Source organism: Drosophila persimilis, unplaced genomic scaffold (genome assembly GCF_003286085.1).
Source record: "Drosophila persimilis strain 14011-0111.01,24,50 unplaced genomic scaffold, DperRS2 tig00000431-arrow-pilon, whole genome shotgun sequence".
In the NCBI taxonomy this organism is placed as follows: domain Eukaryota; kingdom Metazoa; phylum Arthropoda; class Insecta; order Diptera; family Drosophilidae; genus Drosophila; species Drosophila persimilis.
In genome coordinates, this window is record NW_020825312.1 from 239,379 (window position 1) to 251,517 (window position 12,139).

General features: G+C 43.1%; 1 long non-coding RNA gene across 6 annotated transcripts in view; it reads left to right on the top strand.

Annotated features, from left to right (window-relative positions):
* LOC113566025 overlaps nt 1–12,139 on the top strand; it is a 66,378-nt gene that overhangs the window by 33,757 nt on the left and 20,482 nt on the right. The window contains exons 1-2 of one of the 6 annotated variants that reach the window (XR_003408898.1): nt 1,864–1,882; nt 11,153–11,197. This is a non-coding gene — a long non-coding RNA (uncharacterized LOC113566025). Of the gene's footprint in view, nt 1–1,863; nt 1,883–2,113; nt 2,133–2,625; nt 2,993–3,254; nt 3,266–11,152; nt 11,198–12,139 lie in introns of those variants that run through there. The other 5 variants (XR_003408897.1, XR_003408895.1, XR_003408894.1 and 2 more) reach the window with 5 other exon arrangements.

Here is a 12,139-nt window from a genome sequence, read left to right on the forward strand (position 1 = left end):
TGTGACACAACACAAGGTTGAGGTGTACCTTCAGGAGTCTAGTGTTTGAAAACACACTAGCACTAGAATAAAGTACAGTTTTAGGTGTTTTAATCGAGTTTGAGTCGGCTCGCAGAACAGATCGCCTAGCGGTCTCGGAAATAGCAATTTTGGTTTGGTTTTACATGTTTTTTGGCATAATTTGACCCGTTCTTTAGGAAATCATTCCGTCTACTTACTACTACTAGACCTACTTCCGTCTTTTCGTTTTTTAAAAAGGACTTACAACAACCCAAATTTATTTCTTATAATTATGACACTCTATTGATTTTGGATACAAAATATTTTTCCTTTATTTACTTTAATCAATGATGAATGTCCCACATACCTACTGGCCTTGAACACCCTGTGTTATGAAGACCTTTACCATATAATCTGTTCTGTTCTGTTCCGTTCTGTTCTGTTCTGGTTGCAACATTCTTATAATCCACACGTGTTAGTCTTTCCACCTATGTATGTATATCATAATCCCCGAAACTTTTTCCCATCTACTACTAATTTTGAAATGTTTAATTTTCATTGCGAAATTACTGAATATACAACTGCTCGTATTTGCAAAATTTCATGAAACTCCTTTGATTACACGAACCAAAAGGTTGTGTAATATTTTCCCTAGTCCTGGCAATAATTGCATTTATTTTTCCCCATTTCCACGTTCTGTTGAATTTTCATTCCCCCAAAAGGCCCCATCCCCTTCCCTGTCCCCGTCCCCTTGCACCCCTTGCACCCCTTCTTGATGATGTATTTGATGTGTTCCAAGTAAAACCTTTGGCTTTCGCTGCAATTTTCAACTTATTTGCCCCCGAATGACCTTCAGAGCGATGGGTGGCATGAAAAACGGGTGGCTGGGGGCTGGGGGGTGGATTGAAGTCCAACTGCAGTTGGGTTCTAATTGGAAATGGTCTTTTTTTTTGGTCTATTTTTGTTTGGTTTTTCTGTTATTTATATTTTAATGAACTGAAAATATTTGTGTGTAATCCTTTTGTTGTTGCTGTTTTTCCTCTTATTTGTCATAATATTAATTACGTAATTCAATTTGAAGCCAATTTACCGTTATGTTTTAATCCCTCTCATTAATTTGCATACGACGTGTACGTGGGCGAGGGAGAGGGGACGACTACGTGTGCGTAATGCAATTCCCGTTAACCGTCGAAGCACTCGTAATGCGAGGAGAGGGGGGGGGGGGATAATAATGCTATAACCCAAAGGGGATAACTATAGTCCATAAATTATCAGGAATTATGGTTAAATAATTACAAAAATATGCCAAGAACATAAGATGGGCATTTCTGCACTCCTTAAATATTCAGTAAATTCAGTAGAACCATCGAACTCCGTGATCTGAGCAGTAAATAGTTCATGAGTTGTCATAAAATCCATCCGTTGAGGGCCACTCCAAACGGTTGGGGTCCACTCAAAGATTAGAGCAGGCTGTTTTACTTCATAGACCCTAAACTCTATTGAGACTCTTTTGCTAAGTTTCCGCTTATTTTATCCCCTAAATAAATATGATCATGAAATTATTTTATATATTTTCACTCAGCCCAACAGAGGTGCACTCTTTACTGTTAAAGTGCACTCAGAGAGATGCTAGGCAGCAGCACTGTTGGGTGCAGAAGTACTCAAAGTCAACCAACAACCAGCTCTCACTCACTCACTCACTCTTGTGTTGATGCTCTGCTCTGTGCTCAATAAGACAACCATGCGCATTTGGCGATGCGAGCGAGACAACCATAGTACCAGCCAGATTTTCTGACTAGGCAGCACCAAAACGTACTCAAGCAAGTACACCCCCGTCGTCGCACGGGCTGTCACAACAGAAAATGTTCAGCAGATATTAAGCGTGAGTGAGTGAGTGCGAGAGTCGAATCTTATGAATTTTTCTACCGCTAAGCGGCGCATTCAACATCTAGTTTCCTCTTCTCGTTTACAGTATTTCCATTTAAAATGAGTGCTTGCTTAATGTTAGGTGCTTAACATGAGTGGGATGTTAAGCAGCAATGTTAAACGAGACACTTACCATTCTTTTGCTCTCTCGGTGTATTAGCACAACGAGGTGGTTGCGTTGCTCTCTCTTCGAAAATTTAATACAAGTGAGTAATTAATGTTAGCATGTCTTGTAGAATATCATGCGGATAAAACTATACATGGCGATATATTTTAATCGATAAATCCGCGGTCACACTGGTTGCTTCAATATTCCCATTTAACAAAATTTCAAACGCTCCCGCGGCGTATGAGCACAACGAGGTGGTTTTGTTGCTCTCTCTGCTGGGGTTCTTTCGGCGCCGACGGCAAGGTGGGACTCGAATTTTGCTCTGTTTAGTGGTGGGATGCGATCTAAGGCATATCAGAACAGAAGAGAGCCGCACACTCAATTTTACGTTGCAGCGCTGCTTGAATATGGTAAACAACACGAAAGGGGTATTAGCACAACGAGGTGGTTATGTCGTTTCGCTTTGCTCTCTCTGCTAGGGGCGGCTCTGCCGACGTCGACGGCGGCGTTGCAGCGATGAGTTTTTTCAATGCTTCAATACGCTGCTTCAATATTTCAATTTCACAAAATTTCCAACGTTTGAATTGAGCGGTTGCTGCGCTGCGTCTCCGCAACGTTTTTTTTCGTCAGAGTGAAGAAGAAAAGATATATCTCTACAAATCTGAAGAAGGGAAAAGTCGTCGAGCCAAGTGAAAAGTGACCAAGTTTCGTAATAGCAATAAAAAGTAATATCCGAGTAAAAACGGCAATTGGCGCATTGCAAATGCAAATTTAAAGTGTGCGAACGAGCAGGAAAGCAAGCCAGCAAGCGAGAAAGAGTGTGCAAAGAAGAGGCGGCAATAAGCAACACACACAAACACACAAGTACACACATCAAAGAGAGCTACAAACAAAACGAAATTGTTACTAAAAAAAAACGTTCTCCAAGCAGCGGCAAAAAACAACACAAAAGAAAACGTGAGCTCTAACTTTGATTACTTTTCCTTTAATGACTTTGCCGCGTGCGTTTTTTTTTCTAACGGTTGCTGTGTGTGTGTGTGTGTATTTTGTGTTTGATTAAGAACAAATTAAGCATAATTAAAGCGTTCTCTTAGTCTCAGCTCGCCCTTCCTCCCTCGCTCTGTCTCTTTCTGCGTCTCTTCTCTTATTCCTTGTATTTTTACCCCAACCGGCAAAGCCGTCGCGTGTTGCTGTCTGTCTGCCTGCCTGCGTGTGTGTGTGCTTCTTAATGTAAGTGTATGTGTGTGTATACAGTTTTTTTTTTTTTCTTTTTGTGCAAAAAATATAAAGGAAGCAGCAGCAGCAGCACACAGCATCCACAAGATCCAACACCATCCACAAGGGCTTCGAGGCGGCGGTCCAAGCCCCACGCCGCTCCAAATTGATTTTTGTATGCTGGCGGCGCTCTGTCGACGGCGGCGGCGACGGCGGCTCTGTCGTTATTTTTTTTTTGTATTTTCTTATTTGCCTTCTCACGTTTTTTGCCTGTTGTTATTGTTAATTCCTTTTGTGCCTTGCATTCGGGTTCTGTGAGAGAGGGAGAGAATACAATGAAAGGGCTCAGTGGAAAGATGCGATGGATTGATACCGTGTAAATCATTAACCATGTTAAAACCACAATTACTGATAACCATTTCTTTTTTTGTTTCGATTGCCTATTCTACAACTCTTATCAGACATTCGACCTGGTATTTTTCTGAATGGGAACATAAACCTTAACAGTAATCTTAAGCAGTGCCAAAATGCTCTCTGTATACCCTGCCATGCCATGCCATACCATACCATACCAAAACGCGTTTCGTTTTACGCGCGTCTTTACGGCCGCTGCTCTCTGTCTCTCTCTCTTGTTCTCTAAAATTGAGCGCAAGTCGCTCTTTATGCTCAATTGTTCAATTGCGCTGGGGCCAGACAAACTGGCTCTGGATGCACGAGTGTGAGTGTGTGGCGTCGTTTAGTGTTGTAAAGCGACGCCCAGCTTGATTTTTGTAATTTCTAATTGGCGTGGCCAGCGCACCCGTAAAGCGCGCGATTTTCCCTTTCCTCTTCCACTCTGCTCTTGTGCCCCTCTTCTGTTGTGCTGCACTGCATTCCCGAATCAATTTTTGGCACGCTCTTCTCGTCTTTGTGGCTTAAAAAAGGCGTTGACAGGGTGTGGGACGGGACTCCCTTTGACTACACTCATACATAGACCATACCAGGGTTCTTATCGAATCCTGGCAAGACCCTCGGAGGCAGTTTTCATCCCAATAAGAAATTCAATTCTGATTACTGTTCAAGGCGCAAAAACCGACGTCTCTGTCGCTGCTTCGCTGCACTTGAGCAGCAGCGGCGCTGGAAGACGCGGATTTGAATTTTTCGCTCTCTTTGTGGGACACGTCCCACGTCCCACGATTCCCGCTCTCTCGCTATCTCTCTCGTTGGCTTTGTTATTGTTACGGCATATCATTCATGGTTGGCCGGAGAGTGTGGGAGGTGGAGGGAAGTGCAGTTAGTTTCATTCACTTATTTATTATTCATCAGGTACTGGAAAGCCAATTAGATTCCATTACACAACTGATATATTTACTGTGAATTCTATCCGACTAGTCTGCTATTTCGTTTTTTTCCAGCTATTTCTAAAAAAAACAAAAACTCAACCGAGACGTGCGGTGCTTTTCTGTGAATGATATCCGCACTGATTTGTCGCTCAATTCCTCAAAATGATCTCCTCACCTTCCCCTCTTTGCATTGACTTACTCGAATGATCTTTGCACTGCTCTGTGAATGAAATCCTCCTAGTGGTCTCGCTCAATCTCGGCTTGCTCTGCTCTCCCTGCCCTCCCTTTTTCTGATTTCATGCTCGGTCTCGGGCTTTGCCTGTGCCTGTGCCCGTGCCTTTGCCTTTGCTTTATGTTGCATTTCCTTTTCATGTACTTTTTTCGCACTCTGCCTATTTTGTTCATGTGCTTTGTCGCCAGCGACGTCGCCGTTGCCATCTCCTCAGTCGTCAACGTCATCAACGTTTTGCCCTGCCTCTTGCTGTTGTTGCGCTGCTTTGTGCTTTCTGTGTGCATTTTCTTTGCTATTTCTCATTTACTTTGCTCTGTCGCTTCGCTCGTTCCCCTGCCTAGGCCTCGCCTCTGTCTCTCCCTCCGTTTCGTTTCGTTCCGTTCCGTTCCGTTCGTTCTGCTGCGTTGGATTTCAACCTGTCATGGGAGAGAGGTGGGTGGGTGGAAAACGGGGGTCTGTGTGTGTGTGAGTGCAGATTGAGGTCTGTACTTTGTTGCACTTTCTTGCCTCTGTCTGCATCTGCCTCTGCCTGCATTTTCTAACTGGTTGGACTAGGATCCAGCGTCGCTAAGTCGTCGTCGTCGTTTTGCTTCGAAGCCCCACCAGAGCCAAAAGCACTCAACCCGTTTTGGTGGGAGGAACGGGGGCGGGGGGGGAGACAGTACAGTGCACACACGCTAAGTAGAGATTGGAATTATGGATACCCTGAGAGGCATAGGCAGGCAGAGAGAGGAAGAGGGTGTTCCTGAATGGAAAGCAGGCATCCCCCCCCCTTCCCCAAAGAGTATTTAAGGCTTCTCTTCGCCCAACTGGCCATCTGCGTGGAGACCCCACTGTAGCCTGCTGCAGAAGTGGTCACACATAGGCTTTTCAGTAGAGCTTCCACTGGCTTCTGGTGCTGCTTGCCGACTGCCTTGCCACTTAACCGCTTTTCCGTCTTTTGTCATTTCACACTCTCCTTGGGGGCCAGCAGCAGGTTGCAGAAGGGGCAACCACCTGACCTGCCAACCAATTGGCGTATGCCACCAAATGTCATTTAACCCACACCACCACACCCGGCCCACTCGTGGTCGGCAGGGGGGTAGGGGGTAGGGGTAGGGGTAGGGGGGGTGGTTAAGGTCTGGCTGGCTGAAATATTGTATGCAAGGGAAATGTAATCATTATTGATTTTGTTTTGGGGCTGCTCTGCTGGAACTCGAGCGAGTGGAGACATGGATCCCCGAGTCGCCTGTGGGCCTATTCCGAGGGGGTTGGGGGGCACCGCTCTCTCGCACACATTAGTATGTTAGATTATCCAAGGCTTCGCCTTCTGCTGAGGCTGCTTAAATATGCAAAAGCGCCTTGCGAATCCTTGTGGGAGAAACCAGCAGCAGGAGGAGCACAAACACACACACAAACACACACACACACACACGCACATTAGAAATTTAACAGGTTAATGTCCAAAGTCGTAAACGAGACCATTTATTTATGGCCACATTCTGTGTCGTCTCCCCCGCCTCACCGCCTTCCTGCCTGGTTCTCCTAATTTTCATAAAATATATGGAGAGACCACTCGCACTCCCACTCCCACTCGCACTCCTCTCCCGTTGAGTGGTGTGTGTGTGTGTGTGTGTGTGCGTGTCCTGAACATAAAAATCTCTGAGACCTTGAAGGGCTTTGATAATGACTGCGCGTTCCTTTCTCTCTCTCTCTCTCCCGCTCCCTCTCCCTCTCTCTCGCTCCGTGCCTTTGCCACCCTCTTTCGGCTGGCAGCATAAGCTTTATGTTGTCGAGCTCCGGTTTTTTTGGGGGTTGGAGATACTCTGTCGCTTGCGTTTTTTCCCCAGTTTCGGGCCAGCTGTCGGATTTGTCAAAGGAGTGAAGGACTCCTCGGTCGACTCTTGGGGCAGCTCTTGTGTGTGCGGCAGGAAGTTACTTTTGACTGGGAAGCGGCGGCCAGGCGGCCCGGCGGCCAGGGATGTGGTAGGGAGGAAAAACGTATCTGGACGGGGAATACATGTATCCGTGAGGAGTATGAAGGTTGAAACGACACAAAACGGGAGCTAAAAATGCAAGTATCTTTTGTGGGTAACAGGGTATTTAATACGCGGCAGGAGTATCTGTAAGATACATTTTTCATTTTAAATGAGCGCTGAATAATTATCTTTTGGGGTTGATGACAATGTATCTTTTATCTATGGTGTATCTTTTGTATCTTTTCCTTGTGAAATGTATCTGATGATGGTGCATTTTGGTCAATCACTGCCAGAATCACCTGGAAACCTTTTTCAATGGATCAAAAAGTATATGCTAATCGAAAGATAGTCATTAGAACGGGTTGCCGTTACCGTTCAAATGTTAAATCAGATGCAGATACTTTTGGCACCCCAAAATGTATCTGTCATCGCATGAAGGAAGTATTTATCAATTCAAAAACTGTTCCAAGTATCTAGTCAATCCACAAAATATGCGCAATCTGAATCCGTTGGATCGTTCAACCAGTTTCGATTTGCATCTCAAAATGTATCTGCAATGTGCGGGGAACCAGTTCTACTAAGCGAACGAAAACAAAAAAACATGTGAAATTTCATCAATTCCGACAGATACACGGATACGAAGGAAAAGTCAGATGCCTTCAAGTTGGCTAAGGAATGCATCCACGGAATGTCCGTGTGTGTGTGTGTGTGCGAACATCATTTGCGCTAATCGAAAACGCATCTGCAGAATGCATCTATCCAGCAGCAGCAGCAAAGATACTTGCAGACAATCCATCTATCCATCCATCCAGTGGCATGACCATTTCTAGGAATTTTGTAGGCCTTCTTTTTCTGTCTTTATTTTTTTTTTTTTTTTGCTAATTAGCACACAACAAAACCTCGATGGAACATCGAAGCTAGCAGCCATCATTGATTTTTCCATAGAGAGAAAAGTGGCAAAGCGGTTCTGGCCATTTCGGTGGATCGGGGGGGCCTTATTTGGCACCGTGGCCCAAGAGTTTTTCCTGCGCAAGAGATATCTCCAATTTGTCGCTGGCTGCATAGCTCAGATACACAGATACACGGATACTTGTACTAGGTGTGTGTGTGTGTATTTTTTTTTTCTGCATTCATCCGCCGCCGTCCCATTCGAAATGTCAACGTATCAATCGTGTTCGCACTGCCGCTCCAAAAATACACGCCGTACATATCTCACAGATACATCGATATGGAAGCAAATCTTTTGGCACGTCAGCAAATTAAACAAATTCTAAACGATTCCCCGACCCGACCTGTTTATGCAAATCGCACAACGCCGCCGTAGCCGGGGAATATCTTGTTCGCTCAAGATCCCCCCCTCGCCACCCCCTCCGCCCCATCGAAATGGTATACAAAGGCGGAATATACTCGCTCGCAGCAACAATTTTATTAAGTTTCGAACTGCCCCTGCAACGAATGTGTGGGCAGAGAATAGAGCGTTGAGCGGTGGACGCCAGAGGGGGTTCGCGGGGGGGCAATCTGTTGATTAATAGTTCATTATGATGGAAATAGATCTCTGGAAATGAGTTGCTTTAGTTTCCAATGAAATTATTTATCGATTAATAAAGGAAACTCCTTTCGGGGGGCGATTGAAGTGAAATGTTGTAAGATGAGATTTTCAGAGACCAGCCACAGATACAAATACAAATTGAACGGTTCCTGGAACTAGTATCTTTTACTTGTTCGGCCTGGATCAGCCTCTCCGTTGATTTGAAATTGAAAACATGTGGCAAAAACATATAAAAGCAGCACGGAATTTATTCGTAGGAATTTTGCTGCTCCCAAAAGGCGGAACTTGAGTACATTTTCTCCCGAATATATATTACAATTTTTCAATTTGCAACTCAAGTACGCCTCGTCCTTGGTCCTTTTTTCACTCCACATTCCTCAGCCTTGTTGCCTCCTTTTATCACTCGATTTTTCAGCCTTTTTTCCCCTCGCTTTTCTTTTCGCGTCACCTTTCTTTTTTTTTGATGGCATTCTTAACCTTTTGCGCGCGAACTCTTTGTTGTTGCAATTATTTGCCGATGATGTTTCCATTGTTTTAATATAAACCCGGCCCCTCCCCCACCCCCCATTCCTTTCCGTACCGTCTATTCCATTAATTATCTAAACACGGGTCTGACGCATCGCACCGCCCCAAGAGAGGGGCAGGGAGAGGGAGGGAGAGGGAGAGAGGCATAGCGCTTTGCTCTCTCCAGTTTTATTTTATTTTTTTATTTGATAAACAATTATGATGATGTGCCTCTGCCTCTGCCTCTGCCGCTGGTCCGCTCTCTAAAGACGCCTTCGGTTTTTGCCGTTTATTTGGTTTTAAATGTTTTTCCTTTTTGCTTTTTTTCTCTTTTTTTTTTTGATGAAGTAAACTAAAAATTTGTGTTTGTTGCTTTTGCTTTTTCCTTTTGTTTTGTTTATTTGTCGGCATTTTCATTCATAGACAAAGTGGGACGGACGGACGGTGGGAGGGAGGGAGGGGGGGGGGGGGGGGGGGGAACAGTTTTAGATGATAAATCTTTTTATGCGAGGGGCAGCACGCGCTTTTTATAAACAGATACAGATGTCTATCTGCCGCTGCGTAACTGTATCTCTATCTGTGCGTGTGTGTGTGTGTGTGTGTGTGGCATTATCATTAGCTTTGGCGATTGGGGGGGATTCGCCCTCTCTCTCTCCCTCTCTCTCTCTGGCGTCCGTACCCACAAGTTCATTAACTTTCGGAGATTTGTGCGCGGGGGCAACAATTTGTCAAAAATTCTGTCAGACATGCGATTTTTTAATTATTATTTTATATACAACATTATGTACAATAATATTTTATTGTCTTCTCAATCTCTCTCTCTGTGTGTGTGTGTGTGTGTGACCCACATGGTGTTGGGGCTTGGAGCATAATTTTGATTTCTTCTTTATAATTACGTCTATACCCTCTCTGAAGGGGAGGGTCATTTCGATTACTCTTAAATGGAGAAATACTGAAATATTCCAGAGTGTTATCCAAGGAACCAACAAGTGCCCAAGGAGCCCCAAAAACAGGTCGTTATGGTAGCCAAAAGGCTCCTGGGGGCCCTGTTTCTTTAGAGCACATTCTCAGGCGCCTTCGTTGAAAGTTCCCCTAAACGAAAGGCTGCACTCGTTGGAGTTCCTAAATAGTTATCAAAGTGGCGAAAAAGGAACAGAAATGAGCCAAATTTATTCTCTTTTATTTCTTCCATTTATTGATTAATATATTACTATATATATTTGATTTTTTTGGGTAGGAATTTTAGGCATTCAAAAAATGAACACCCGTTGGATTTTTGCCCCCCAATTCGAGGTTCGTTTGAAGCTCTAGGATTTTCGCTGTCGGGTGTCGTTGTAGGGTATCTCCCTCGGCAGTCAGGCCGTGTTTTCTTACCCGTTTTCTATTTATGTTTGACATGCGAGACGCGAAGACAGCAGCAGAGCTGCTCAATAAAAGTTTACTCAAGCAATTAAGGCAGAGACGAAGTTGCGTCCGGTTTATATTTTTGCTCGTATTTTTTTGGAGTTGTCTGCCGCCTGCTGCTGCCTGCCCCACTTGACCATTTGCAGATGGAACGAGTGAATGAGTGAATGAATGAGCGAATGAGTGAATGAATCATTGACTGAGTGAACTACCTGCTGTGCTGGTTTACTTCAATGTTGATCATAATCCGTTTTTTGTTTTTTGGACGGGGGTTTTGGCTACCAGTTCCGTTTTATTTTTTTTTTTTTTTGTTTGGCGGCCCCATGTGACGTCAAAGAACAGGGCGCGGCATCGGCGGCGGCAACTCGTTCAACCAGATACAGATACACTTGTATCTCGGTATCTGAGAGGGCCAACAGCTGACTGCCATTGCGGAAATGCATATACCCGTTACGCTCAAGGGTATCCTCCGCGCATCCATCAAATCTGCATAGACCTCCAGAGAGGGAGGGCATGTCTGGGTAGTTTCCTGGTGGCCCACTCCCCCCCACCCCCAGCATGAAGTAATTTTCCGTTTCCATTTCCTGCCCAAAACGAAGCCAAACATTGAAAATGGTTTTTCCAACAGCTGTTTGTGGGGGGAAAAATATTGAGAGAAAAGAATAGAAATACCCAATAAATTGATCTTTTGGCGGTCTACAGAATTTGTTTATCTCTGAGAAACGAGCTCGAGGAATACTTTCCCTTTCCCTTTCCCTTTCCCTTAAGTTCAATAAATTATTTACTGCATTACGCATTTAGCAGGTAATTAGTGCGAGTGGATCCCTGGATCCCTGGAGCCCTGACAGGCCCTGCATCTATTTATTTATTTAAATTCTCCATAAATCTTGTATTTATTCTCATTCTCTCTCTCTCTCTCTCTATCTCTTTCAGGTACGTGTCTGGGCATTGATTTTCCCCCCTCTAAAGAATTTTCGTGTAAGTTTTTTTTTGTTTTTGTTTTTGTGGGTCATAAAATTGCTGACCGTGGAATAGATTTTTGTCTGTGGGGGAACGGGAGGGGGTGGGGGCAGTTTTCCACGGCAGCAGATGTTTGTTTTTCCTAATTACAGACTCAATCTTCCAATCGTTGGCCGGCAATCCATAACGAAGGGGGGCAAGGGGCGGCACGATCTCGGTAGAACAAGGGTACTCCCGAAAATAAACGATTTCTCGCCTTGGGATGCAATTTTTGTAATGTGATTGGAATGTACGCGAGGAAGGGGATCCCCTGGAATCTATCATTTTCTCATTCGGTTTGGTATTTGAAGAAAAAGGAGATGAGGATCAGAGTGATCTGGGGACTTACTTTGGGGACATTATTTCCCCCGACTCTTCCCCAAAAAGATATATCTTATAGATACATACATATTTCTTGATATATTCATAGATTTTAACATACATTTATACGTTTTTAAGGAGAGAAGAATAGTACATATTTACATCTCGATAAACAATCTACTACTGCGAGTTCAACTTTTTTATTATTATTATTTATAATTCTTTAATTTTTGTTTTTTAATTTTTTTTTTAGTTCTTATATATTTTATAAAAGTCATTTATTTAAAAAAATATGTTTTTTGAATTCTTTTAGTTTTACTATTATTTTTTAAATTCTTTTATTTTTTATTTAATTATTTCTTTTATTTAACTTAATTTTTTATTTAAAATTTTACTTTTCTTTATTTTGTATTATTATTATTTTTTTGATTATTGTTTTATTATTTATTTGATTATTATTTTATTATTTATATGATAATTATTTTATTATTAATTTGATTATTTAATTATTTATGTGATTTATTTTTTACTATTATTATATTTCTATTATTTGTTCTACTATTATTATTTCTTGTATTTATTTTGTATTATTTCATTAAC